Here is a 27,837-nt window from a genome sequence, read left to right as displayed (position 1 = left end):
ACAGGTATCTCTATTTTTTGATATTCAACAGGCTCTCGAACAGCTGCATAGTTGTCACGGTTTGGGTCACTTACAACCTGAATTTCAAACTTGTTAAACTCTTCGCTTATATTCACCCAATGATTTGGAAATATGATTTCTGCCAGCCCAACTTCATAATCGCTAGTCAAGTTAAGAGGTTGATGCAAATAATTTTTAAAACTTGATTGGGTATTGTTTGGGTATATATCTAGACACGTATTAGACGCTAAAGTTAAAAAAAGTCGTCATTCATGACTAACGCCTGTTTATCAACTAACCCCAACTTCTTAAACAAACCTTATTTTATACATAAAAAAGATCGTCCATAGCTCGGTAGACTGGCCGGGATTTGAACTCGCCACCTTTTTGGGTATTACATTAGTAGACCCTGCCTTTAACCACTGACCTATGGACGATCTTAAAATACACGCCGTTTATCTTCATCAAAAAAAAAACTTTAAAAATTCTTAAACTTTTAAAAGTCGTTACCCTTGAAAAATCTACGTAGCTAGGTAATTGACCTTACCCGATTCCGATAAAAAAGACAACGCCCTGGTTAGATTGAGCCGGTTTCAACCTGTTTTCAAGCGGTTATTATATAAGACACGCGGCTTTAATAGTACGTTTCAGGGTGTGGTCGACAGAGTGTGGTCCTTAAAAAATAAATTTTTTTATCTAGAGAAATTGTTTAATATTAAATCTGCTCTCGGTCATTTAGTATATAAGCTCCGTGTTTCGTGAAGAAAGTTATCAGTTGCTCAGCTATGCTCTTAAAAGTCCAACTAAAGATGTCTTGCTTTAACTCGTGCCGCTTTTGTTGGGTGAGTAAAGACCAAACTCAATTTTCCAACGGAAAAGGGACCAATTTCGATTATGCCAACTGTCTCTTCTTGGGCATTGCCTGAAAAGGGACCAATTTCGATTCATGGGCTAGATTTACGTAGCTTTTCAGTGCAATCTCTACTTTGCCACATTAGGCTGCACCGAAAAGCTGCGTAAATTTGTGTGAAGTTGCATTTTTTTTCGCGTCCCACCACTCAACGTCGGCCATAGTTCGTGACCAAATGCAAGAAATTTACGTGAGAAATCCGGAGAATTTGGTCACGGATGATGTTGAGGAGGTTCATGAATCGCCCTTCATTGCAGTGTGATATGCGTCCATACAACGGACTATTGCAATGAAGGAAAATCGAGTTTAAGTTAAGTCCTGCTACTTCTTCCGTGGCAAGACTTAATTTGACGTGTTTTCCATTGGTCTCTTGAAAGTTGCGTAAAATTTGTGTGAAGTCGGCTCAGCCATTAGAATGCACGAGCAAAGCCTTTTGGTTGTGGTTCGATTTCATTCGCAAGGTCGGGCTGACGCTGCAATGAAGGAGAAGTTCTGGCTCAAACAACCAGACCAGAACAAGACGACCAGGCCCCACAGTGGCTCGGATGTAACTTCCTTCGGGAGGTAAAGGGTCAACGAAGAATTTTATAGGACATGGCCCGTACAACCCGACAAGCCCTGCCACCGCATAAGGTTCTGCGTACCCTGCACCAACTGGAGCACGTTCTCTTCAGTGAGGCCTTGACTTCGATGTCCTTCTCAAACTTAACAGCTGTTCGCTCGATCAACGTGGATAGGATTCGGAGCCGAAATGCCCAAGATCTTCATGAATCAATGGAGGCATGTACCACCAGAGTTCCTGAAAAAAGCTAGTGGCCGACGCCCCGATAGAGTGAATGCCACGTTGATGTCGTGAAATTGTTAATAAAACGCGGCGCTAATTACGATTTAAAGAGCGGCTTTCAGTTAAGATTTCGATTAAAATATCAAGTTTTGAAAATCAAAATGTCACTTTGAGCAAGATGCTTTTTACGCCAGAGATAAAAACAATTACCTTCAAAATTTCGATTTAAAGACTGGTTTTCATTAGCGGTAAAAGTAGCGGTAAATATTTCTGGTTTTAATTTAATTTTTGTTTATATTTATATTCTTGTTATTCTCTATTTTATTGTATATATTATTTGGTATTTGTTATTAAAAAATCTTTATTTATATATTTGTCTTTGTTTCTCAGACATGGGCTTATGGCGGGAAATTCAAACGAGAATCTTACAAAATAACTAGACTGGTTTATTAAAAGAACTACAGCCTCCGAGGGTTAAGCCGAGCTTGTTTTGGGGGGGAAAAATAGGCAAAACCCCTCTAAAGAGTCATAGCATGCTGGAAGGTAGGGTTGATCAGGTAGGAATTTAGCTTAATCTTTGTCTGGAAGTTTGGTGGATGATGGTCTGGCCGCCATCTTGGGGTGGCGGCCATCTTGGATCCGTGGCTATTTGTATAGCTATCACTACTAAAGCATTCGAATGCAGATCGAGAGGTCCTTGGTTCAAACCCGAGTTCTCCCTGTAATAGTACGGATATTTCGTTTATTTTAGTTAAGTCGACATTACGGTTATGAACAAAGGGGAATGGCTCAGTGGTAGAGCATTCGACTGCAGATCGAGAGGTCCTTGGTTTAAACCCGAGTTCCCCCTGTAACAGCACGGATCATTTCGTTTATTTTAGTTAAATCGACATTACGGCCTTGAAAAAGGGGGAATAGCTCAGTGGTTGAGCATTCGACTGCAGATCGAGAGGTCCTTGGTTCAAACCTGAGTTCCCCCTGTAACAGCACGGATCATTCCGTTTATTTTAGTTAAATCGACATTACGGCCTTGAAAAAGGGGGAATAGCTCAGTGGTATAGCATTCGACTGCAGATCGAGAGGTCCTTGGTTCAAACCCGAGTTCCCCCTGTAACAGCACGGATCATTCCGTTATTTCAGTTAAATCGACATTACGGCCTTAAAAAGGGGGAATAGCTCAGTGGTAGAGCATTCGACTGCAGATTGAGAGGTCCTTGGTTCAAACCCGAGTTCTCCCTGTAACAGCACGGATCATTGCCTTTATTTTAGTTAAATCAACATTACGGCCTTAAACTAGGGGGAATGGCTCAGTGGTAGAGCATTCGACTGCAGATCGAGAGGTCCTTGGTTCAAACCCGAGCTCCCGCTATAACAGCACGGATCGTTCCGTCTATTTTAGTTAAATCGACATTAGGGCGAGGAAAAAAGGGGAATAGCTCAATGGTAAAGCATTCGACTGCAGATCGAGAGGTCCTTGGTTCAATCCCGAGTTCTCCCTGTAATAGTACGGATCATTTCGTTTATTTTAGTTAAGTCGACATTACGGTTATGAACAAAGGGGAATGGCCAAGTGGTAGAGCATTCGACTGCAGATCGAGAGGTCCTTGGTTTAAACCCGAGTTCCCCCTGTAACAGCACGGATCATTTCGTTTATTTTAGTTAAATCGACATTACGGCCTTGAACAAGGGGGAATAGCTCAGTGGTAGAGCATTCGACTGCAGATCGAGAGGTCCTTGGTTCAAACCCGAGTTCCCCCTGTAACAGCACGGATCATTCCGTTATTTCAGTTAAATCGACATTGCGGCCTTGAAAAAGGGGGAATAGCTCAGTGGTAGAGCATTCGACTGCAGATTGAGAGGTCCTTGGTTCAAACCCGAGTTCTCCCTGTAACAGCACGGATCATTGCCTTTATTTTAGTTAAATCAACATTACGGCCTCGAACTAGGGGGAATAGCTCAGTGGTAGAGCATTCGACTGCAGATCGAGAGGTCCTTGGTTCAAACCCGAGCTCCCGCTATAACAGCACGGATCGTTCCGTCTATTTTAGTTAAATCGACATTAGGGCGAGGAAAAAAGGGGAATAACTCAATGGTAAAGCATTCGACTGCAGATCGAGAGGTCCTTGGTTCAAACCCGAGTTCTCCCTGTAATAGTACGGATCATTTCGTTTATTTTAGTTAAGTCGACATTACGGTTATGAACAAAGGGGAATGGCTCAGTGGTAGAGCATTCGACTGCAGATCGAGAGGTCCTTGGTTTAAACCCGAGTTCTCCCTGTAACAGCACGGATCATTGCCTTTATTTTAGTTAAATCAACATTACGGCCTCGAACTAGGGGGAATAGCTCAGTGGTAGAGCATTCGACTGCAGATCGAGAGGTCCTTGGTTTAAACCCGAGTTCCCCCTGTAACAGCACGGATCATTTCGTTTATTTTAGTTAAATCGACATTACGGCCTTGAAAAAGGGGGAATAGCTCAGTGGTTGAGCATTCGACTGCAGATCGAGAGGTCCTTGGTTCAAACCCGAGCTCCCGCTATAACAGCACGGATCGTTCCGTCTATTTTAGTTAAATCGACATTAGGGCGAGGAAAAAAGGGGAATAGCTCAATGGTAAAGCATTCGACTGCAGATCGAGAGGTCCTTGGTTCAAACCCGAGTTCTCCCTTTAATAGTACGGATCATTTCGTTTATTTTAGTTAAGTCGACATTACGGTTATGAACAAAGGGGAATGGATCAGTGGTAGAGCATTCGACTGCAGATTGAGAGGTCCTTGGTTCAAACCCGAGTTCTCCCTGTAACAGCACGGATCATTGCCTTTATTTTAGTTAAATCAACATTACGGCCTCGAACTAGGGGGAATAGCTCAGTGGTAGAGCATTCGACTGCAGATCGAGAGGTCCTTGGTTTAAACCCGAGTTCCCCCTGTAACAGCACGGATCATTTCGTTTATTTTAGTTAAATCGACATTACGGCCTTGAAAAAGGGGGAATAGCTCAGTGGTTGAGCATTCGACTGCAGATCGAGAGGTCCTTGGTTCAAACCTGAGTTCCCCCTGTAACAGCACGGATCATTCCGTTTATTTTAGTTAAATCGACATTACGGCCTTGAACAAGGGGGAATAGCTCAGTGGTATAGCATTCGACTGCAGATCGAGAGGTCCTTGGTTCAAACCCGAGTTCCCCCTGTAACAGCACGGATCATTCCGTTATTTCAGTTAAATCGACATTACGGCCTTAAAAAGGGGGAATAGCTCAGTGGTAGAGCATTCGACTGCAGATTGAGAGGTCCTTGGTTCAAACCCGAGTTCTCCCTGTAATAGTACGGATCATTTCGTTTATTTTAGTTAAGTCGACATTACGGTTATGAACAAAGGGGAATGGCTCAGTGGTAGAGCATTCGACTGCAGATCGAGAGGTCCTTGGTTTAAACCCGAGTTCCCCCTGTAACAGCACGGATCATTTCGTTTATTTTAGTTAAATCGACATTACGGTTATGAACAAGGGGGAATAGCTCAGCGGTAGAGCATTCGACTGCAGATCGAGAGGTCCTTGGTGCAAACCCGAGTTCCCCCTGTAACAGCACGGATCATTCCTTTTATTTTAGTTAAATCGACATTACGGCCTTGAACCAGGGGGAAGAGCTCAGTGGTAGAGCATTCGACTGCAGATCGAGAGGTCCTTGGTTCAAACCCGAGTTCCCCTTGTAACAGCACGGATCATTCCGTTTATTTTAGTTAAATCGACATTACGGCTATGAACAAGGGGGAATAGCTCAGTGGTAGAGCATTCGACTGCAGATTGAGAGGTCCTTGGTTCAAACCCGAGTTCTGCCTGTAACAGCACGGATCATTGCCTTTATTTTAGTTAAATCAACATTACGGCCTCGAACTAGGGGGAATAGCTCAGTGGTAGAGCATTCGACTGCAGATCGAGAGGTCCTTGGTTCAAACCCGAGCTCCCGCTATAAGAGCACGGATCGTTCCGTCTATTTTAGTTAAATCGACATTAGGGCGAGGAAAAAAGGGGAATAGCTCAATGGTAAAGCATTCGACTGCAGATCGAGAGGTCCTTGGTTCAAACCCGAGTTCTCCCTGTAATAGTACGGATCATTTCGTTTATTTTAGTTAAGTCGACATTACGGTTATGAACAAAGGGGAATGGCTCAGTGGTAGAGCATTCGACTGCAGATCGAGAGGTCCTTGGTTTAAACCCGAGTTCCCCCTGTAACAGCACGGATCATTTCGTTTATTTTAGTTAAATCGACATTACGGCCTTGAACAAGGGGGAATAGCTCAGTGGTAGAGCATTCGACTGCAGATCGAGAGGTCCTTGAATCAAACCCGAGAACCCCCTGTAACAGCACGGATCATTCCGTTATTTCAGGTAAATCCACATTACGGCCTTGAAAAAGGGGGAATAGCTCAGTGGTTGAGCATTCGACTGCAGATCGAGAGGTCCTTGGTTCAAACCTGAGTTCCCCCTGTAACAGCACGGATCATTCCGTTTATTTTAGTTAAATCGACATTACGGCCTTGAACAAGGGGGAATAGCTCAGTGGTATAGCATTCGACTGCAGATCGAGAGGTCCTTGGTTCAAACCCGAGTTCCCCCTGTAACAGCACGGATCATTCCGTTTTTCAGTTAAATCGACATTACGGCCTTGAAAAAGGGGGAATAGCTCAGTGGTAGAGCATTCGACTGCAGATTGAGAGGTCCTTGGTTCAAACCCGAGTTCTGCCTGTAACAGCACGGATCATTGCCTTTATTTTAGTTAAATCAACATTACGGCCTTGAACTGGGGGGAATAGCTCAGTGGTAGAGCATTCGACTGCAGATCGAGAGGTCCTTGGTTCAAACCCGAGCTCCCGATATAACAGCACGGATCGTTCCGTCTATTTTAGTTAAATCGACATTAGGGCGAGGAAAAAAGGGGAATAGCTCAATGGTAAAGCATTCGACTGCAGATCGAGAGGTCCTTGGTTCAAACCCGAGTTCTCCCTGTAATAGTACGGATCATTTCGTTTATTTTAGTTAAGTCGACATTACGGTTATGAACAAAGGGGAATGGCTCAGTGGTAGAGCATTCGACTGCAGATCGAGAGGTCCTTGGTTTAAACCCGAGTTCCCCCTGTAACAGCACGGATCATTTCGTTTATTTTAGTTAAATCGACATTACGGTTATGAACAAGGGGGAATAGCTCAGCGGTAGAGCATTCGACTGCAGATCGAGAGGTCCTTGGTGCAAACCCGAGTTCCCCCTGTAACAGCACGGATCATTCCTTTTATTTTAGTTAAATCGACATTACGGCCTTGAACCAGGGGGAAGAGCTCAGTGGTAGAGCATTCGACTGCAGATCGAGAGGTCCTTGGTTCAAACCCGAGTTCCCCTTGTAACAGCACGGATCATTCCGTTTATTTTAGTTAAATCGACATTACGGCTATGAACAAGGGGGAATAGCTCAGTGGTAGAGCATTCGACTGAAGATTGAGAGGTCCTTGGTTCAAACCCGAGTTCTCCCTGTAACAGCACGGATCATTGCCTTTATTTTAGATAAATCAACATTACGGCCTTGAACTAGGGGGAATAGCTTAGTGGTAGAGCATTCGACTGCAGATCGAGAGGTCCTTGGTTTAAACCCGAGTTCCCCCTGTAACAGCACGGATCATTTCGTTTATTTTAGTTAAATCGACATTACGGCCTTGAACAAGGGGGAATAGCTCAGTGGTAGAGCATTCGACTGCAGATCGAGAGGTCCTTGGTTCAAACCCGAGTTCCCCCTGTAACAGCACGGATCATTCCGTTATTTCAGGTAAATCGACATTACGGCCTTGAAAAAGGGGGAATAGCTCAGTGGTTGAGCATTCGACTGCAGATCGAGAGGTCCTTGGTTCAAACCTGAGTTCCCCCTGTAACAGCACGGATCATTCCGTTTATTTTAGTTAAATCGACATTACGGCCTTGAACAAGGGGGAATAGCTCAGTGGTATAGCATTCAACTGCAGATCGAGAGGTCCTTGGTTCAAACCCGAGTTCCCCCTGTAACAGCACGGATCATTCCGTTATTTCAGTTAAATCGACATTACGGCCTTGAAAAAGGGGGAATAGCTCAGTGGTAGAGCATTCGACTGCAGATTGAGAGGTCCTTGGTTCAAACCCGAGTTCTCCCTGTAACAGCACGGATCATTGCCTTTATTTTAGTTAAATCAACATTACGGCCTTGAACTAGGGGGAATAGCACAGTGGTAGAGCATTCGACTGCAGATCGAGAGGTCCTTGGTTCAAACCCGAGCTCCCGCTATAACAGCACGGATCGTTCCGTCTATTTTAGTTAAATCGACATTAGGGCGAGGAAAAAAGGGGAATAGCTCAATGGTAAAGCATTCGACTGCAGATCGAGAGGTCCTTGGTTCAAACCCGAGTTCTCCCTGTAATAGTACGGATCATTTCGTTTATTTTAGTTAAGTCGACATTACGGTTATGAACAAAGGGGAATGGCTCAGTGGTAGAGCATTCGACTGCAGATCGAGAGGTCCTTGGTTTAAACCCGAGTTCCCCCTGTAACAGCACGGATCATTTCGTTTATTTTAGTTAAATCGACATTACGGCCTTGAACAAGGGGGAATAGCTCAGTGGTAGAGCATTCGACTGCAGATCGAGAGGTCCTTGGTTCAAACCCGAGTTCCCCCTGTAACAGCACGGATCATTCCGTTATTTCAGGTAAATCGACATTACGGCCTTGAAAAAGGGGGAATAGCTCAGTGGTTGAGCATTCGACTGCAGATCGAGAGGTCCTTGGTTCAAACCTGAGTTCCCCCTGTAACAGCACGGATCATTCCGTTTATTTTAGTTAAATCGACATTACGGCCTTGAACAAGGGGGAATAGCTCAGTGGTATAGCATTCGACTGCAGATCGAGAGGTCCTTGGTTCAAACCCGAGTTCCCGCTGTAACAGCACGGATCATTCCGTTATTTCAGTTAAATCGACATTACGGCCTTGAAAAAGGGGGAATAGCTCAGTGGTGGAGCATTCGACTGCAGATTGAGAGGTCCTTGGTTCAAACCCGAGTTCTCCCTGTAACAGCACGGATCATTGCCTTTATTTTAGTTAAATCAACATTACGGCCTTGAACTAGGGGGAATAGCTCAGTGGTAGAGCATTCGACTGCAGATCGAGAGGTCCTTGGTTCAAACCCGAGCTCCCGCTATAACAGCACGGATCGTTCCGTCTATTTTAGTTAAATCGACATTAGGGCGAGGAAAAAAGGGGAATAGCTCAATGGTAAAGCATTCGACTGCAGATCGAGAGGTCCTTGGTGCAAACCCGAGTTCCCCCTGTAACAGCACGGATCATTCCTTTTATTTTAGTTAAATCGACATTACGGCCTTGAACTAGGGGGAAGAGCTCAGTGGTAGAGCATTCGACTGCAGATCGAGAGGTCCTTGGTTCAAACCCGAGTTACCCTTGTAACAGCACGGATCATTCCGTTTATTTTAGTTAAATCGACATTACGGCTATGAACAAGGGGGAATAGCACAGTGGTAGAGCATTCGACTGCAGATCGAGAGGTCCTTGGTTCAAACCCGAGCTCCCGCTATAACAGCACGGATCGTTCCGTCTATTTTAGTTAAATCGACATTAGGGCGAGGAAAAAAGGGGAATAGCTCAATGGTAAAGCATTCGACTGCAGATCGAGAGGTCCTTGGTTCAAACCCGAGTTCTCCCTGTAATAGTACGGATCATTTCGTTTATTTTAGTTAAGTCGACATTACGGTTATGAACAAAGGGGAATGGCTCAGTGGTAGAGCATTCGACTGCAGATCGAGAGGTCCTTGGTTTAAACCCGAGTTCCCCCTGTAACAGCACGGATCATTTCGTTTATTTTAGTTAAATCGACATTACGGCCTTGAACAAGGGGGAATAGCTCAGTGGTAGAGCATTCGACTGCAGATCGAGAGGTCCTTGGTTCAAACCCGAGTTCCCCCTGTAACAGCACGGATCATTCCGTTATTTCAGGTAAATCGACATTACGGCCTTGAAAAAGGGGGAATAGCTCAGTGGTTGAGCATTCGACTGCAGATCGAGAGGTCCTTGGTTCAAACCTGAGTTCCCCCTGTAACAGCACGGATCATTCCGTTTATTTTAGTTAAATCGACATTACGGCCTTGAACAAGGGGGAATAGCTCAGTGGTATAGCATTCGACTGCAGATCGAGAGGTCCTTGGTTCAAACCCGAGTTCCCGCTGTAACAGCACGGATCATTCCGTTATTTCAGTTAAATCGACATTACGGCCTTGAAAAAGGGGGAATAGCTCAGTGGTGGAGCATTCGACTGCAGATTGAGAGGTCCTTGGTTCAAACCCGAGTTCTCCCTGTAACAGCACGGATCATTGCCTTTATTTTAGTTAAATCAACATTACGGCCTTGAACTAGGGGGAATAGCTCAGTGGTAGAGCATTCGACTGCAGATCGAGAGGTCCTTGGTTCAAACCCGAGCTCCCGCTATAACAGCACGGATCGTTCCGTCTATTTTAGTTAAATCGACATTAGGGCGAGGAAAAAAGGGGAATAGCTCAATGGTAAAGCATTCGACTGCAGATCGAGAGGTCCTTGGTGCAAACCCGAGTTCCCCCTGTAACAGCACGGATCATTCCTTTTATTTTAGTTAAATCGACATTACGGCCTTGAACTAGGGGGAAGAGCTCAGTGGTAGAGCATTCGACTGCAGATCGAGAGGTCCTTGGTTCAAACCCGAGTTACCCTTGTAACAGCACGGATCATTCCGTTTATTTTAGTTAAATCGACATTACGGCTATGAACAAGGGGGAATAGCTCATTGGTAGAGCATTCGACTGAAGATTGAGAGGTCCTTGGTTCAAACCCGAGTTCTCCCTGTAACAGCACGGATCATTGCCTTTATTTTAGATAAATCAACATTACGGCCTTGAACTAGGGGGAAAAGCTTAGTGGTAGAGCATTCGACTGCAGATCGAGAGGTCCTTGGTTCAAACCTGATTTCCCCTGTAACAGCACGGATCATTCCGTTTATTTTAGTTAAATCGACATTACGGTTATGAACAAAGGGGAATGGCTCAGTGGTAGAGCATTCGACTGCAGATCGAGAGGTCCTTGGTTTAAACCCGAGTTCCCCCTGTAACAGCACGGATCCTTTCGTTTATTTTAGTTAAATCGACATTACGGTTATGAACAAGGGGGAATAGCTCAGCGGTAGAGCATTCGACTGCAGATCGAGAGGTAATTGGTGCAAACCCGAGTTCCCCCTGTAACAGCACGGATCCTTTCGTTTATTTTAGTTAAATCGACATTATGGCCTTGAACTAGAGGGAAGAGCTCAGTGGTAGAGCATTCGACTGCAGATCGAGAGGTCCTTGGTTCAAACCTGGTTTCCCCCTGTAACAGCACGGATCATTCCGTTTATTTTAGTTAAATCGACATTACGGCCTTGAACAAAGGGGAATAGCTCAGTGGTAGAGCATTCGACTGCAGATCGAGAGGTCCTTGGTTCAAACCCGAGTTCCCCCTGTAACAGCACGGATCATTCCGTTATTTCAGGTAAATCGACATTACGGCCTTGAAAAAGGGGGAATAGCTCAGTGGTTGAGCATTCGACTGCAGATCGAGAGGTCCTTGGTTCAAACCTGAGTTCCCCCTGTAACAGCACGGATCATTCCGTTTATTTTAGTTAAATCGACATTACGGCCTTGAACAAGGGGGAATAGCTCAGTGGTATAGCATTCGACTGCAGATCGAGAGGTCCTTGGTTCAAACCCGAGTTCCCGCTGTAACAGCACGGATCATTCCGTTATTTCAGTTAAATCGACATTACGGCCTTGAAAAAGGGGGAATAGCTCAGTGGTGGAGCATTCGACTGCAGATTGAGAGGTCCTTGGTTCAAACCCGAGTTCTCCCTGTAACAGCACGGATCATTGCCTTTATTTTAGTTAAATCAACATTACGGCCTTGAACTAGGGGGAATAGCTCAGTGGTAGAGCATTCGACTGCAGATCGAGAGGTCCTTGGTTCAAACCCGAGCTCCCGCTATAACAGCACGGATCGTTCCGTCTATTTTAGTTAAATCGACATTAGGGCGAGGAAAAAAGGGGAATAGCTCAATGGTAAAGCATTCGACTGCAGATCGAGAGGTCCTTGGTGCAAACCCGAGTTCCCCCTGTAACAGCACGGATCATTCCTTTTATTTTAGTTAAATCGACATTACGGCCTTGAACTAGGGGGAAGAGCTCAGTGGTAGAGCATTCGACTGCAGATCGAGAGGTCCTTGGTTCAAACCCGAGTTACCCTTGTAACAGCACGGATCATTCCGTTTATTTTAGTTAAATCGACATTACGGCTATGAACAAGGGGGAATAGCTCATTGGTAGAGCATTCGACTGAAGATTGAGAGGTCCTTGGTTCAAACCCGAGTTCTCCCTGTAACAGCACGGATCATTGCCTTTATTTTAGATAAATCAACATTACGGCCTTGAACTAGGGGGAAAAGCTTAGTGGTAGAGCATTCGACTGCAGATCGAGAGGTCCTTGGTTCAAACCTGATTTCCCCTGTAACAGCACGGATCATTCCGTTTATTTTAGTTAAATCGACATTACGGTTATGAACAAAGGGGAATGGCTCAGTGGTAGAGCATTCGACTGCAGATCGAGAGGTCCTTGGTTTAAACCCGAGTTCCCCCTGTAACAGCACGGATCCTTTCGTTTATTTTAGTTAAATCGACATTACGGTTATGAACAAGGGGGAATAGCTCAGCGGTAGAGCATTCGACTGCAGATCGAGAGGTAATTGGTGCAAACCCGAGTTCCCCCTGTAACAGCACGGATCCTTTCGTTTATTTTAGTTAAATCGACATTATGGCCTTGAACTAGAGGGAAGAGCTCAGTGGTAGAGCATTCGACTGCAGATCGAGAGGTCCTTGGTTCAAACCTGGTTTCCCCCTGTAACAGCACGGATCATTCCGTTTATTTTAGTTAAATCGACATTACGGCCTTGAACAAGGGGGAATAGCTCAGTGGTAGAGCATTCGACTGCAGATCGAGAGGTCCTTGGTTCAAACCCGAGTTCCCCCTGTAACAGCACGGATCATTCCGTTTATTTTAGTTAAATCGACATTACGGCCTTGAACAAGGGGGAATAGCTCAGTGGTAGAGCATTCGACTGCAGATTGAGAGGTCCTTGGTTCAAACCCGAGCTCCCGCTATAACAGCACGGATCGTTCCGTCTATTTTAGTTAAATTGACATTAGGGCGAGGAAAAAAGGGGAATAGCTCAATGGTAAAGCATTTGAATGCAGATCGAGAGGTCCTTCGTTTAAACCCGAGTTCCCCCTGTAACAGCACGGATCATTTCGTTCATTTTAGTTAAATCGACATTACGGTTATGAACAAGGGAGAATAGCTCAGAGGTAGAGCATTCGACTGCAGATCGAGAGGTCCTTGGTTCAAACCTGAGTTCCCCCTGTAACAGCACGGATCATTCCGTTTATTTTAGTTAAATCGACATTACGGTTATGAACAAAGGGGAATGGCTCAGTGGTAGAGCATTCGACTGCAGATCGAGAGGTCCTTGGTTTAAACCCGAGTTCCCCCTGTAACAGCACGGATCATTTCGTTTATTTTAGTTAAATCGACATTACGGCCTTGAACAAGGGGGAATAGCTCAATGGTAGAGCATTCGACTGCAGATCGAGAGGTCCTTGGTTCAAATCAGAGCTCCCGCTATAACAGCACGGATCGTTCCGTCTATTTTAGTTAAATCGACATTAGGGCGAGGAAAAAAGGGGAATAGCTCAATAGTAAAGCATTCGACTGCAGATCGAGAGGTCCTTGGTTCAAACCCGAGTTCTCCCTGTAATAGTACGGATCATTTCGTTTATTTTCGTTAAGTCGACATTACGGTTATGAACAAAGGGGAATGGCTCAGTGGTAAAGCATTCGACTGCAGATCGAGAGGTCCTTGGTTTAAACCCGAGTTCCCCCTGTAACAGCACGGATCATTTCGTTTATTTTAGTTAAATCGACATTACGGTTATGAACAAGGGGGAATAGCTCAGCGGTAGAGCATTCGACTGCAGATCGAGAGGTCCTTGGTGCAAACCCGAGTTCCCCCTGTAACAGCACGGATCATTCCTTTTATTTTAGTTAAATCGACATTACGGCCTTGAACTTGGGGGAAGAGCTCAGTGGTAGAGCATTCGACTGCAGATCGAGAGGTCCTCGGTTCAAACCTGGTTTCCCCCTGTAACAGCACGGATCATTCCGTTTATTTTAGTTAAATCGACATTACGGCCTTGAACAAGGGGGAATAGCTCAGTGGTAGAGCATTCGACTGCAGATCGAGAGGTCCTTGGTTCAAACCCGAGTTCCCCCTGTAACAGCAAGGATCATTCCGTTATTTCAGTTAAATCGACATTACGGCCTTGAAAAAGGGAGAATAGCTCAGTGGTTGAGTATTCGACTGCAGATCTGAGGTCCTTGGTTCAAACCTGAGTTCCCCCTGTAACAGCACGGATCATTCCGTTTATTATAGTTATATCGACATTACGGCCTTGAACAAGGGGGAATAGCTCAGTGGTAGAGCATTCGACTGCAGATCGAGAGGTCCTTGGTTCAAACCCGAGTTCCCCCTGTAACAGCACGGATCATTCCGTTATTTCAGTTAAATCGTCATTACGGCCTTGAAAAGGGGGAATAGCTCAGTGGTAGAGCATTCGACTGCAGATTGAGAGGTCCTTGGTTCAAACCCGAGCTCCCGCTATAACAGCACGGATCGTTCCGTCTATTTTAGTTAAATCGACATTACGGCCTTAAACTAGGGGGAATAGCTCAGTGGTAGAGCATTCGACTGCAGATCGAGAGGTCCTTGGTTCAAACCCGAGTTCTCCCTGTAATAGTACGGATCATTTCGTTTATTCTAGTTAAGTCGACATTACGGTTATGAACAAAGGGGAATGGCTCAGTGGTAGAGCATTCGACTGCAGATCGAGAGATCCATGGTTTAAATCCGAGTTCCCCCTGTAACAGCACGGATCATTTCGTTTATTGCAGTTAAATCGACATTACGGTTATGAACAAGGGGGAATAGCTCAGCGGTAGAGCATTCGACTGCAAATCGAGAGGTCCTTGGTGCAAACCCGAGTTCCCCCTGTAACAGCACGGATCATTCCTTTTATTTTAGTTAAATCGACATTACGACCTTGAACTAGGGGGAAGAGCTCAGTGGTAGAGCATTCGACTGCAGATCGAGAGGTCCTTGGTTCAAACCTGGTTTCCCACTGTAACAGCACGGATCATTCCGTTTATTTTTGGTAGAGCATTCGACTGCAGATTGAGAGGTCCTTGGTTCAAACCCGAGTTCTCCCTGTAACAGCACGGATCATTGCCTTTATTTTAGTTAAATCAACATAACGGCCTTGAACTAGGGGGAATAGCTCAGTGGTTGAGCATTCGACTGCAGATCGAGAGGTCCTTGGTTCAAACCCGAGTTCCCCCTGTAACAGCACGGATCATTCCGTTATTTCAGTTAAATCGACATTACGGCCTTGAAAGAGGGGGAATAGCTCAGTGGTTGAGCATTCGACTGCAGATCGAGAGGTCCTTGGTTCAAACCTGAGTTCCCCCTGTAACAGCACGGATCATTCCGTTTATTTTAGTTAAATCGACATTACAGGCTTGAACAAGGGGGAATAGCTCAGTGGTAGAGCATTCGACTGCAGATCGAGAGGTCCTTGGTTCAAACCCGAGTTCGCCCTGTAACAGCACGGATCATTCCGTTATTTCAGTTAAATCGACATTACGGCCTTGAAAAAGGGGGAATAGCTCAATGGTAAAGCATTCGACTGCAGATCGAGAGGTCCTTGGTTCAAACCCGAGTTCTCCCTGTAATAGTACGGATTATTTCGTTTATTTTAGTTAAGTCGACATTACGGTTATGAACAAAGGGGAATGGCTCAGTGGTAGAGCATTAGACTGCAGATCGAGAGGTCCTTGGTGCAAACCCGAGTTCCCCCTGTAACAGCACGGATCATTCCTTTTATTTTAGTTAAATCGACACTACGGCCTTGAACTAGGGGGAAGAGCTCAGTGGTAGAGCATTCGACTGCAGATCGAGAGGTCCTTGGTTCAAACCTGGTTTCCCCCTGTAACAGCACGGATCATTCCGTTTATTTTTGGTAGAGCATTCGACTGCAGATCGAGAGGTCCTTGGTTCAAACTTGAGTTCCCCCTGTAACAGCACGGATCATTCCGTTTATTTTAGTTAAATCGACATTACGGCCTTGAACAAGGGGGAATAGCTCAGTGGTAGAGCATTCGACTGCAGATCGAGAGGTCCGTGGTTCAAACCCGAGTTCCCCCTGTAACAGCACGGATCATTCCGTTATTTCAGTTAAATCGACATTACGGTCTTGAAAAAGGGGGAATAGCTCAGTGGTTTTGCATTGGACTGCAGATCGAGAGGTCCTTGGTTCAAACCCGAGTTCCCCCTGTAACAGCACGGATCATTCCGTTATTTCAGTTAAATCGACATTACGGCCTTGAACAAGGGGGAATAGCTCAGTGGTAGAGCATTCGACTGCAGATCGAGAGGTCCTTGGTTCAAACCCGAGTTCCCCCTGTAACAACACGGATCATTCCGTTATTTCAGATAAATCGACATTACGGCCTTGAAGAAGGGGGAATAGCTCAGTGGTAGAGCATTCGACTGCAGATCGAGAGGTCCTTGGTTCAAACCAGAGTTCCCCCTGTATCAGCACGGATCATTCCGTTTATTTTAGTTAAATCGACATTACGGCCTTGAACAAGGGGGAATAGCTCAGTGGTTTAGCATTCGACAGCAGATCGAGAGGTCCTTGGTTCAAACCCGAGTTCCCCCTGTAACAGCAAGGATCATTCCGTTATTTCAGTTAAATCGTCATTACGGCCTTGAAAAAGGGGGAATAGCTCAGTGGTAGAGCATTCGACTGCAGATTGAGAGGTCCTTGGTTCAACCCGAGTTCTCCCTGTAGCAGCACGGATCATTGCCTTTATTTTAGTTAAATCAACATTACGGCCTTGAACTAGGGGAAATAGCTCAGTGGTAGAGCATTCGACTGCAGATCGAGAGGTCCTTGGTTCAAACCCGAGCTCCCGCTATAACAGCACGGATCGTTCCGTCTATGTTAGTTAAATCGACATTAGGGCGAGGAAAAAAGGGGAATAGCTCAATGGTAAAGCATTCGACTGCAGATCGAGAGGTCCTTGGTTCAAACCCGAGTTCTCCCTGTAATAGTACGGATCATTTCGTTTATTTTAGTTAAGTCGACATTATGGTTATGAACAAAGGGGAATGGCTCAGTGGTTGAGCATTCGACTGCAGATCGAGAGGTCCTTGGTTTAAACCCGAGTTCCCCCTGTAACAGCACGGATCATTTCGTTTATTTTAGTTAAATCGACATTACGGTTATGAACAAGGGGGAATAGCTCAGCGGTAGAGTATTCGACTGCAGATCGAGAGGTCCTTGGTGCAAACCCGAGTTCCCCCTGTAACAGCACGGATCATTGCCTTTATTTTAGATAAATCAACATTACGGCCTTGAACTAGGGGGAATAGCTTATGGTAGAGCATTCGACTGCAGATCGAGAGGTCCTTGGTTCAAACCTGGTTTCCCCCTGTAACAGCACGGATCATTCCGTTTATTTTTGGTAGAGCATTCGACTGCAGATCGAGAGGTCCTTGGTTCAAACCCGAGTTCCCCTTGTAACAGCACGGATCATTCCGTTTATTTTAGTGAAATCGACATTACGGCTATGAACAAGGGGGAATAGCTCAGTGGTAGAGCATTCGACTGAAGATTGAGAGGTCCTTGGTTCAAACCCGAGTTCTCCCTGTAACAGCACGGATCATTGCCTTTATTTTAGATAAATCAACATTACGGCCTTGAACTAGGGGGAATAGCTTATGGTAGAGCATTCGACTGCAGATCGAGAGGTCCTTGGTTCAAACCTGATTTCCCCTGTAACAGCACGGATCATTCCGTTTATTTTAGTTAAATCGACAATACGGTTATGAACAAAGGGGAATGGCTCAGTGATAGAGCATTCGACTGCAGATCGAGAGGTCCTTGGTTTAAACCCGAGTTCCCCCTGTAACAGCACGGATCATTTCGTTTATTTTAGTTAAATCGACATTACGGTTATGAACAAGGGGGAATAGCTCAGCGGTAGAGCATTCGACTGCAGATCGAGAGGTCCTTGGTGCAAACCCGAGTTCCCCCTGTAACAGCACGGATTATTACTTTTATTTTAGTTAAATCGACATTACGGCCTTGAACTAGGGGGAAGAACTCAGTGGTAGAGCATTCGACTGCAGATCGAGAGGTCCTTGGTTCAAACCTGGTTTCCCCCTGTAACAGCACGGATCATTCCGTTTATTTTTGGTAGAGCATTCGACTGCAGATCGAGAGGTCCTTGGTTCAAACCCGAGTTCCCCTTGTAACAGCACGGATCATTCCGTTTATTTTAGTTAAATCGACATTACGGCTATGAACAAGGGGGAATAGCTCAGTGGTAGAGCATTCGACTGAAGATTGAGAGGTCCTTGGTTCAAACCCGAGTTCTCCCTGTAACAGCACGGATCATTGCCTTTATTTTAGATAAATCAACATTACGGCCTTGAACTAGGGGGAATAGCTTAGTGGTAGTGCATTCGACTGCAGATCGAGAGGTCCTTGGTTCAAACCTGATTTCCCCTGTAACAGCGCGGATCATTCCGTTTATTTTAGTTAAATTGACATTACGGTTATGAACAAAGGGGAATGGCTCAGTGGTAGAGCATTCGACTGCAGATCGAGAGGTCCTTGGTTTAAACCCGAGTTCCCCCTGTAACAGCACGGATCATTTCGTTTATTTTAGTTAAATCGACATTACGGTTATGAACAAGGGGGAATAGCTCAATAGGTAGTGCATTCGACTGCAGATCGAGTGGTCCTTGGTGCAAACCCGAGTTCCCCCTGTAACAGCACGGATCATTCCTTTTATTTTAGTTAAATCGACATTACGGCCTTGAACTAGGGGGAAGAGCTCAGTGGTAGAGCATTCGACTGCAGATCGAGAGGTCCTTGGTTCAAACCTGGTTTCCCCCTGTAACAGCACGGATCATTCCGTTTATTTTTGGGTAGAGCATTCGACTGCAGATTGAGAGGTCCTTGGTTCAAACCCGAGTTCTCCCTGTAACAGCACGGATCATTGCCTTTATTTTAGTTAAATCAACATTACGGCCTTGAATTAGAGGGAATAGCTCAGTGGTTGAGCATTCGACTGCAGACCGAGAGGTCCTTGGTTCAAACCTGAGTTCCCCCTGTAACATCACGGATCATTCCGTTTATTTTAGTTAAATCGACATTACGGCCTTGAACAAGGGGGAATAGCTCAGTGGTAGAGCATTCGACTGCAAATCGAGAGGTCCTTGGTTCAAACCCGAGTTCCCCCTGTAACAGCACGGATCATTGCGTTATTTCAGTTAAATCGACATTACGGCCTTGAAAAAGGGGGAACAGCTCAGTGGTTGAGCATTCGACTGCAGATCGAGAGGTCCTTGGTTCAAACCTGAGTTCCCCCTGTAACAGCACGGATCATTCCGTTTAATTTAGTTAAATCGACATTACGGCCTTGAAAAATTGGGAATAGCTCAGTGGTAGAGCATTCGACTGCAGATTGAGAGGTCCTTGGTTCAAACCCGAGTTCTCCATGTAACAGCACGGATCATTGCCTTTATTTTAGTTAAATCAACATTACGGCCTTGAACTAGGGGGAATAGCTCAGTGGTAGAGCATTCGACTGCAGATCGAGAGGTCCTTGGTTCAAACCCAAGCTCCGGCTATAACAGCACGGATCGTTCCGTCTATTTTAGTTAAGTCGACATTACGGTTATGAACAAAGGGGAATGGCTCAGTGGTAGAGCATTCGACTGCAGATCGAGAGGTCCTTGGTTTAAACCCGAGTTCCCCCTGTAACAGCACGGATCATTTCGTTTATTTTAGTTAAATCGACATTACGGTTATGAACAAGGGGGAAGAGCTCAGCGGTAGAGCATTCGACTGCAGATCGAGAGGTCCTTGGTGCAAACCCGAGTTCCCCCTGTAACAGCACGGATCATTCCTTTTATTTTAGTTAAATCGACATTACGGCCTTGAACTAGGGGGAAGAGCTCAGTGGTAGAGCATTCGACTGCAGATCGAGAGGTCCTTGGTTCAAACCTTGTTTCCCCTGTAACAGCAAGGATCATTCCGTTTATTTTTGGTAGAGCATTCGAGTGCAGATCGAGAGGTCCTTGGTTCAAACCCGAGTTCCCTTGTAACAGCACGGATCATTCCGTTTATTTTAGTTAAATCGACATTACGGCTATGAACAAGGGGGAATAGCTCAGTGGTAGAGCATTCGACTGAAGATTGAGAGGTCCTTGGTTCAAACCCGAGTTCTCCCTGTAACAGCACGGATCATTCCGTTTATTTTAGTTAAATCGACATTACGGCCTTGAACAAGGGGGAATAGCTCAGTGGTAGAGCATTCGACTGCAGATCGAGAGGTCCGTGGTTCAAACCCGAGTTCCCCCTGTAACAGCACGGATCATTCCGTTATTTCAGTTAAATCGACATTACGGTCTTGAAAAAGGGGGAATAGCTCAGTGGTTTTGCATTGGACTGCAGATCGAGAGGTCCTTGGTTCAAACCCGAGTTCCCCCTGTAACAGCACGGATCATTCCGTTATTTCAGTTAAATCGACATTACGGCCTTGAACAAGGGGGAATAGCTCAGTGGTAGAGCATTCGACTGCAGATCGAGAGGTCCTTGGTTCAAACCCGAGTTCCCCCTGTAACAACACGGATCATTCCGTTATTTCAGATAAATCGACATTACGGCCTTGAAGAAGGGGGAATAGCTCAGTGGTAGAGCATTCGACTGCAGATCGAGAGGTCCTTGGTTCAAACCAGAGTTCCCCCTGTATCAGCACGGATCATTCCGTTTATTTTAGTTAAATCGACATTACGGCCTTGAACAAGGGGGAATAGCTCAGTGGTTTAGCATTCGACAGCAGATCGAGAGGTCCTTGGTTCAAACCCGAGTTCCCCCTGTAACAGCAAGGATCATTCCGTTATTTCAGTTAAATCGTCATTACGGCCTTGAAAAAGGGGGAATAGCTCAGTGGTAGAGCATTCGACTGCAGATTGAGAGGTCCTTGGTTCAACCCGAGTTCTCCCTGTAGCAGCACGGATCATTGCCTTTATTTTAGTTAAATCAACATTACGGCCTTGAACTAGGGGAAATAGCTCAGTGGTAGAGCATTCGACTGCAGATCGAGAGGTCCTTGGTTCAAACCCGAGCTCCCGCTATAACAGCACGGATCGTTCCGTCTATGTTAGTTAAATCGACATTAGGGCGAGGAAAAAAGGGGAATAGCTCAATGGTAAAGCATTCGACTGCAGATCGAGAGGTCCTTGGTTCAAACCCGAGTTCTCCCTGTAATAGTACGGATCATTTCGTTTATTTTAGTTAAGTCGACATTATGGTTATGAACAAAGGGGAATGGCTCAGTGGTTGAGCATTCGACTGCAGATCGAGAGGTCCTTGGTTTAAACCCGAGTTCCCCCTGTAACAGCACGGATCATTTCGTTTATTTTAGTTAAATCGACATTACGGTTATGAACAAGGGGGAATAGCTCAGCGGTAGAGTATTCGACTGCAGATCGAGAGGTCCTTGGTGCAAACCCGAGTTCCCCCTGTAACAGCACGGATCATTGCCTTTATTTTAGATAAATCAACATTACGGCCTTGAACTAGGGGGAATAGCTTATGGTAGAGCATTCGACTGCAGATCGAGAGGTCCTTGGTTCAAACCTGGTTTCCCCCTGTAACAGCACGGATCATTCCGTTTATTTTTGGTAGAGCATTCGACTGCAGATCGAGAGGTCCTTGGTTCAAACCCGAGTTCCCCTTGTAACAGCACGGATCATTCCGTTTATTTTAGTGAAATCGACATTACGGCTATGAACAAGGGGGAATAGCTCAGTGGTAGAGCATTCGACTGAAGATTGAGAGGTCCTTGGTTCAAACCCGAGTTCTCCCTGTAACAGCACGGATCATTGCCTTTATTTTAGATAAATCAACATTACGGCCTTGAACTAGGGGGAATAGCTTATGGTAGAGCATTCGACTGCAGATCGAGAGGTCCTTGGTTCAAACCTGATTTCCCCTGTAACAGCACGGATCATTCCGTTTATTTTAGTTAAATCGACAATACGGTTATGAACAAAGGGGAATGGCTCAGTGATAGAGCATTCGACTGCAGATCGAGAGGTCCTTGGTTTAAACCCGAGTTCCCCCTGTAACAGCACGGATCATTTCGTTTATTTTAGTTAAATCGACATTACGGTTATGAACAAGGGGGAATAGCTCAGCGGTAGAGCATTCGACTGCAGATCGAGAGGTCCTTGGTGCAAACCCGAGTTCCCCCTGTAACAGCACGGATTATTACTTTTATTTTAGTTAAATCGACATTACGGCCTTGAACTAGGGGGAAGAACTCAGTGGTAGAGCATTCGACTGCAGATCGAGAGGTCCTTGGTTCAAACCTGGTTTCCCCCTGTAACAGCACGGATCATTCCGTTTATTTTTGGTAGAGCATTCGACTGCAGATCGAGAGGTCCTTGGTTCAAACCCGAGTTCCCCTTGTAACAGCACGGATCATTCCGTTTATTTTAGTTAAATCGACATTACGGCTATGAACAAGGGGGAATAGCTCAGTGGTAGAGCATTCGACTGAAGATTGAGAGGTCCTTGGTTCAAACCCGAGTTCTCCCTGTAACAGCACGGATCATTGCCTTTATTTTAGATAAATCAACATTACGGCCTTGAACTAGGGGGAATAGCTTAGTGGTAGTGCATTCGACTGCAGATCGAGAGGTCCTTGGTTCAAACCTGATTTCCCCTGTAACAGCGCGGATCATTCCGTTTATTTTAGTTAAATTGACATTACGGCCTTGAACAAGGGGGAATAGCTCAGTGGTAGAGCATTCGACTGCAAATCGAGAGGTCCTTGGTTCAAACCCGAGTTCCCCCTGTAACAGCACGGATCATTGCGTTATTTCAGTTAAATCGACATTACGGCCTTGAAAAAGGGGGAACAGCTCAGTGGTTGAGCATTCGACTGCAGATCGAGAGGTCCTTGGTTCAAACCTGAGTTCCCCCTGTAACAGCACGGATCATTCCGTTTAATTTAGTTAAATCGACATTACGGCCTTGAAAAATTGGGAATAGCTCAGTGGTAGAGCATTCGACTGCAGATTGAGAGGTCCTTGGTTCAAACCCGAGTTCTCCATGTAACAGCACGGATCATTGCCTTTATTTTAGTTAAATCAACATTACGGCCTTGAACTAGGGGGAATAGCTCAGTGGTAGAGCATTCGACTGCAGATCGAGAGGTCCTTGGTTCAAACCCAAGCTCCGGCTATAACAGCACGGATCGTTCCGTCTATTTTAGTTAAGTCGACATTACGGTTATGAACAAAGGGGAATGGCTCAGTGGTAGAGCATTCGACTGCAGATCGAGAGGTCCTTGGTTTAAACCCGAGTTCCCCCTGTAACAGCACGGATCATTTCGTTTATTTTAGTTAAATCGACATTACGGTTATGAACAAGGGGGAAGAGCTCAGCGGTAGAGCATTCGACTGCAGATCGAGAGGTCCTTGGTGCAAACCCGAGTTCCCCCTGTAACAGCACGGATCATTCCTTTTATTTTAGTTAAATCGACATTACGGCCTTGAACTAGGGGGAAGAGCTCAGTGGTAGAGCATTCGACTGCAGATCGAGAGGTCCTTGGTTCAAACCTTGTTTCCCCTGTAACAGCAAGGATCATTCCGTTTATTTTTGGTAGAGCATTCGAGTGCAGATCGAGAGGTCCTTGGTTCAAACCCGAGTTCCCTTGTAACAGCACGGATCATTCCGTTTATTTTAGTTAAATCGACATTACGGCTATGAACAAGGGGGAATAGCTCAGTGGTAGAGCATTCGACTGAAGATTGAGAGGTCCTTGGTTCAAACCCGAGTTCTCCCTGTAACAGCACGGATCATTGCCTTTATTTTAGATAAATCAACATTACGGCCTTGAACTAGGGGTAATAGCTTAGTGGTAGAGCATTCGACTGCAGAGCGAGAAGTCCTTGGTTCAAACCTGATTTCCCCTGTAACAGCACGGATCATTCCGTTTATTTTAGTTAAATCGACATTACGGTTATGAACAAAGGGGAAAGGCTCAGTGGTAGAGCAAACGACTGCAGATCGAGAGGTCCTTTGTTTAAACCCGAGTTCCCCCTGTAACAGCACGGATCATTTCGTTTATTTTAGTTAAATCGACATTACGGTTATGAACAAGGGGGAATAGCTCAGAGGTAGAGGATTCGACTGCAGATCGAGAGGTCCTTGGTTCAAACCTGAGTTCCCCCTGTAACAGCACGGATCATTCCGTTTATTTTAGGTAAATCGACATTACGGCTATGAACAAGGGGGAATAGCTCAGTGGTAGAGCATTCGACTGAAGATTGAGAGGTCCTTGCTTCAAACCCGAGTTCTCCCTGTAACAGCACGGATCATTGCCTTTATTTTAGATAAATCAACATTACGGCCTTGAACTAGGGGGAATAGCTTAGTGGTAGAGCATTCGACTGCAGATCGAGAGGTCCTTGGTTCAAACCTGAGTTCCCCCTGTAACGGCACGGATCATTTCGTTTATTTTAGTTAAATCAACATTACGGTTATGAACAAGGGGGAATAGCTCAGAGGTAGAGCATTCGACTGCAGATCGAGTGGTCCTTGGTTCAAACCTGAGTTCCCCCTGTAACAGCACGGATCATTCCGTTTATTTTAGTTAAATCGACATTACGGCTATGAACAAGGGGGAATAGCTCAGTGGTAGAGCATTCGACTGAAGATTGAGAGGTCCTTGGTTCAAACCCGAGTTCTCCCTGTAACAGCACGGATCATTGCCTTTATTTTAGATAAATCAACATAACGGCCTTGAACAAAGGGGAATGGCTCAGTGGTAGAGCATTCGACTGCAGATCGAGAGGTCCTTGGTTTAAACCCGAGTTCCCCCTGTAACAGCACGGATCATTTCGTTTATTTTAGTTAAATCGACATACGGTTATGAACAAGGGCGAATAGCTCAGCGGTAGAACATTCGACTGCAGATCGAGAGGTCCTTGGTTCAAACCTGAGTTCCCCCTGTAACAGCGCGGGTCATTCCGTTTATTTTAGTTAAATCGACATTACGGCCTTGAAAGAGGGGGAATAGCTCCTTGGTAGAGCATTCGACTGCAGGTCGAGAGGTCCTTGGTTCAAACCCGAGTTCTCCCTGTAACAGCACGGATCATTCCGTTTATTTTAGTTAAATCGACATTACGGCCTTGAACAAGGGGGAATAGCTCAGTGGTAGAGCATTCGACTGCAGATCGAGAGATCCTTGGTTCAAACCCGAGTTCTCCCTGTAACAGCACGGATCATTGCCTTTATTTTAGATAAATCAACATAACGGCCTTGAACAAAGGGGAATGGCTCAGTGGTAGAGCATTCGACTGCAGATCGAGAGGTCCTTGGTTTAAACCCGAGTTCCCCCTGTAACAGCACGGATCATTTCGTTTATTTTAGTTAAATCGACATACGGTTATGAACAAGGGCGAATAGCTCAGCGGTAGAACATTCGACTGCAGATCGAGAGGTCCTTGGTTCAAACCTGAGTTCCCCCTGTAACAGCGCGGATCATTCCGTTTATTTTAGTTAAATCGACATTACGGCCTTGAAAGAGGGGGAATAGCTCCTTGGTAGAGCATTCGACTGCAGGTCGAGAGGTCCTTGGTTCAAACCCGAGTTCTCCCTGTAACAGCACGGATCATTCCGTTTATTTTAGTTAAATCGACATTACGGCCTTGAACAAGGGGGAATAGCTCAGTGGTAGAGCATTCGACTGCAGATCGAGAGATCCTTGGTTCAAACCCGAGCTCCCCCTGTAACAGCACGGATCATTCCGTTTATTTTAGTTAAATCGACATTACGGCTATGAACAAGGGGGAATAGCTCAGTGGTATAGCATTCGACTGAAGATTGAGAGGTCCTTGGTTCAAACCCGAGTTCTCCCTGTAACAGCACGGATCATTGCCTTTATTTTAGATAAATCAACATTACGGCCTTGAACTAGGGGGAATAGCTTAGTGGTAGAGCATTCGACTGCAGATCGAGAGGTCCTTGGTTCAAACCTGAGTTCCCCCTGTAACAGCAAGGATCATTCCGTTTATTTTAGTTAAATCGACATTACGGTTATGAACAAGGGGGAATAGCTCAGAGGTAGAGCATTCGACTGCAGATCGAGAGGTCCTTGGTTCAAACCTGAGTTCCCCCTGTAACAGCACGGATCATTCCGTTTATTTTAGTTAAATCGACATTACGGCTATGAACAAGGGGGAATAGCTCAGTGGTATAGCATTCGACTGAAGATTGAGAGGTCCTTGGTTCAAACCCGAGTTCTCCCTGTAACAGCACGGATCATTGCCTTTATTTTAGATAAATCAACATTACGGCCTTGAACTAGGGGGAATAGCTTAGTGGTAGAGCATTCGACTGCAGATCGAGAGGTCCTTGGTTCAAACCTGAGTTCCCCCTGTAACAGCAAGGATCATTCCGTTTATTTTAGTTAAATCGACATTACGGTTATGAACAAGGGGGAATAGCTCAGAGGTAGAGCATTCGACTGCAGATCGAGAGGTCCTTGGTTCAAACCTGAGTTCCCCCTGTAACAGCACGGATCATTCCGTTTATTTTAGTTAAATCGACATTACGGGTATGAACAAGGGGGAATAGCTCAGTGGTATAGCATTCGACTGAAGATTGAGAGGTCCTTGGTTCAAACCCGAGTTCTCCCTGTAACAGCACGGATCATTGCCTTTATTTTAGATAAATCAACATTACGGCCTTGAACTAGGGGAATAGCTTAGTGGTAGAGCATTCGACTGCAGATCGAGAGGTCCTTGGTTCAAACCTGAGTTCCCCCTGTAACAGCAAGGATCATTCCGTTTATTTTAGTTAAATCGACATTACGGTTATGAACAAGGGGGAATAGCTCAGAGGTAGAGCATTCGACTGCAGATCGAGAGGTCCTTGGTTCAAACCTGAGTTCCCCCTGTAACAGCACGGATCATTCCGTTTATTTTAGTTAAATCGACATTACGGCTATGAACAAGGGGGAATAGCTCAGTGGTAGAGCATTCGACTGAAGATTGAGAGGTCCTTGGTTCAAACCCGAGTTCTCCCTGTAACAGCACGGATCATTGCCTTTATTTTAGATAAATCAACATTACGGCCTTGAACTAGGGGGAATAGCTTAGTGGTAGAGCATTCGACAGCAGATCGAGAGGTCCTTGGTTCAAACCCGAGTTCCCCCTGTAACAGCACGGATCATTCCGTTTATTTTAGTTAAATCGACATGACGGCTATGAACAAGGGGGAATAGCTCAGTGGTAGAGCATTCGACTGCAGATCGAGAGGTGCTTGGTTCAAACCCGAGTTCTCCCTGTAATAGTACGGATCATTTCGTTTATTTTAGTTAAGTCGACATTACGGTTATGAACAAAGGGGAATGGCTCAGTGGTAGAGCATTCGACTGCAGATCGAGAGGTCCTTGGTTTAAACCCGAGTTCCCCCTGTAACAGCACGGACCATTCCTTTTATTTTAGTTAAATCGACATTACGGGCTTGAACTAGGGGGAAGAGCTCAGTGGTAGAGCATTCGACTGCAGATCGAGAGGTCCTTGGTTCAAACACGAGTTCCCCCTGTAACAGCACGGATCATTCCGTTATTTCAGTTAAATCAACATTACGGCCTTGAATTAGAGGGAATAGCTCAGTGGTTGAGCATTCGACTGCAGACCGAGAGGTCCTTGGTTCAAACCTGAGTTCCCCCTGTAACATCACGGATCATTCCGTTTATTTTAGTTAAATCGACATTACGGCCTTGAACAAGGGGGAATAGCTCAGTGGTAGAGCATTCGACTGCAAATCGAGAGGTCCTTGGTTCAAACCCGAGTTCCCCCT

The 27,837-nt window shown here is 45.5% G+C and overlaps 22 non-coding genes across 22 annotated transcripts; all 22 read left to right on the top strand.

Moving 5' to 3' along the window:
- Positions 1-2,860: 2,860 nt before the first annotated feature.
- On the top strand, positions 2,861-2,932 carry TRNAC-GCA (transfer RNA cysteine (anticodon GCA)). The gene has a single exon. It is a non-coding gene; the product is annotated as a tRNA-Cys (tRNA).
- Positions 2,933-3,380: 448 nt separating this feature from the next.
- On the top strand, positions 3,381-3,452 carry TRNAC-GCA (transfer RNA cysteine (anticodon GCA)). Its single transcript has one exon. It is a non-coding gene; the product is annotated as a tRNA-Cys (tRNA).
- Positions 3,453-3,509: 57 nt separating this feature from the next.
- Positions 3,510-3,581, top strand: TRNAC-GCA (transfer RNA cysteine (anticodon GCA)). Its single transcript has one exon. It is a non-coding gene; the product is annotated as a tRNA-Cys (tRNA).
- Positions 3,582-4,029: 448 nt separating this feature from the next.
- On the top strand, positions 4,030-4,101 carry TRNAC-GCA (transfer RNA cysteine (anticodon GCA)). The gene has a single exon. It is a non-coding gene; the product is annotated as a tRNA-Cys (tRNA).
- A 448-nt stretch (positions 4,102-4,549) lies between these two features.
- Positions 4,550-4,621, top strand: TRNAC-GCA (transfer RNA cysteine (anticodon GCA)). The gene has a single exon. It is a non-coding gene; the product is annotated as a tRNA-Cys (tRNA).
- A 316-nt stretch (positions 4,622-4,937) lies between these two features.
- TRNAC-GCA (transfer RNA cysteine (anticodon GCA)) lies at positions 4,938-5,009 on the top strand. The gene has a single exon. It is a non-coding gene; the product is annotated as a tRNA-Cys (tRNA).
- Positions 5,010-7,404: 2,395 nt separating this feature from the next.
- On the top strand, positions 7,405-7,476 carry TRNAC-GCA (transfer RNA cysteine (anticodon GCA)). The gene has a single exon. It is a non-coding gene; the product is annotated as a tRNA-Cys (tRNA).
- Positions 7,477-7,792: 316 nt separating this feature from the next.
- On the top strand, positions 7,793-7,864 carry TRNAC-GCA (transfer RNA cysteine (anticodon GCA)). The gene has a single exon. It is a non-coding gene; the product is annotated as a tRNA-Cys (tRNA).
- Positions 7,865-8,312: 448 nt separating this feature from the next.
- TRNAC-GCA (transfer RNA cysteine (anticodon GCA)) lies at positions 8,313-8,384 on the top strand. The gene has a single exon. It is a non-coding gene; the product is annotated as a tRNA-Cys (tRNA).
- Positions 8,385-9,610: 1,226 nt separating this feature from the next.
- Positions 9,611-9,682, top strand: TRNAC-GCA (transfer RNA cysteine (anticodon GCA)). Its single transcript has one exon. It is a non-coding gene; the product is annotated as a tRNA-Cys (tRNA).
- A 1,485-nt stretch (positions 9,683-11,167) lies between these two features.
- On the top strand, positions 11,168-11,239 carry TRNAC-GCA (transfer RNA cysteine (anticodon GCA)). Its single transcript has one exon. It is a non-coding gene; the product is annotated as a tRNA-Cys (tRNA).
- Positions 11,240-12,724: 1,485 nt separating this feature from the next.
- On the top strand, positions 12,725-12,796 carry TRNAC-GCA (transfer RNA cysteine (anticodon GCA)). Its single transcript has one exon. It is a non-coding gene; the product is annotated as a tRNA-Cys (tRNA).
- Positions 12,797-14,024: 1,228 nt separating this feature from the next.
- Positions 14,025-14,096, top strand: TRNAC-GCA (transfer RNA cysteine (anticodon GCA)). Its single transcript has one exon. It is a non-coding gene; the product is annotated as a tRNA-Cys (tRNA).
- Positions 14,097-14,282: 186 nt separating this feature from the next.
- TRNAC-GCA (transfer RNA cysteine (anticodon GCA)) lies at positions 14,283-14,354 on the top strand. The gene has a single exon. It is a non-coding gene; the product is annotated as a tRNA-Cys (tRNA).
- Positions 14,355-14,540: 186 nt separating this feature from the next.
- On the top strand, positions 14,541-14,612 carry TRNAC-GCA (transfer RNA cysteine (anticodon GCA)). The gene has a single exon. It is a non-coding gene; the product is annotated as a tRNA-Cys (tRNA).
- Positions 14,613-15,146: 534 nt separating this feature from the next.
- On the top strand, positions 15,147-15,218 carry TRNAC-GCA (transfer RNA cysteine (anticodon GCA)). Its single transcript has one exon. It is a non-coding gene; the product is annotated as a tRNA-Cys (tRNA).
- Positions 15,219-16,268: 1,050 nt separating this feature from the next.
- On the top strand, positions 16,269-16,340 carry TRNAC-GCA (transfer RNA cysteine (anticodon GCA)). Its single transcript has one exon. It is a non-coding gene; the product is annotated as a tRNA-Cys (tRNA).
- A 2,781-nt stretch (positions 16,341-19,121) lies between these two features.
- Positions 19,122-19,193, top strand: TRNAC-GCA (transfer RNA cysteine (anticodon GCA)). The gene has a single exon. It is a non-coding gene; the product is annotated as a tRNA-Cys (tRNA).
- Positions 19,194-20,502: 1,309 nt separating this feature from the next.
- On the top strand, positions 20,503-20,574 carry TRNAC-GCA (transfer RNA cysteine (anticodon GCA)). The gene has a single exon. It is a non-coding gene; the product is annotated as a tRNA-Cys (tRNA).
- A 2,173-nt stretch (positions 20,575-22,747) lies between these two features.
- TRNAC-GCA (transfer RNA cysteine (anticodon GCA)) lies at positions 22,748-22,819 on the top strand. Its single transcript has one exon. It is a non-coding gene; the product is annotated as a tRNA-Cys (tRNA).
- A 2,349-nt stretch (positions 22,820-25,168) lies between these two features.
- On the top strand, positions 25,169-25,240 carry TRNAC-GCA (transfer RNA cysteine (anticodon GCA)). The gene has a single exon. It is a non-coding gene; the product is annotated as a tRNA-Cys (tRNA).
- Positions 25,241-27,765: 2,525 nt separating this feature from the next.
- On the top strand, positions 27,766-27,837 carry TRNAC-GCA (transfer RNA cysteine (anticodon GCA)). The gene has a single exon. It is a non-coding gene; the product is annotated as a tRNA-Cys (tRNA).

This window comes from Phalangium opilio, unplaced genomic scaffold (genome assembly GCF_054372755.1).
Source record: "Phalangium opilio isolate 3A_F unplaced genomic scaffold, DU_Popi_V2 ptg000053l_1, whole genome shotgun sequence".
Taxonomy (NCBI): Eukaryota; Metazoa; Arthropoda; class Arachnida; order Opiliones; family Phalangiidae; genus Phalangium; species Phalangium opilio.
This window is presented reverse-complemented; position numbering and strand designations above follow the sequence as displayed.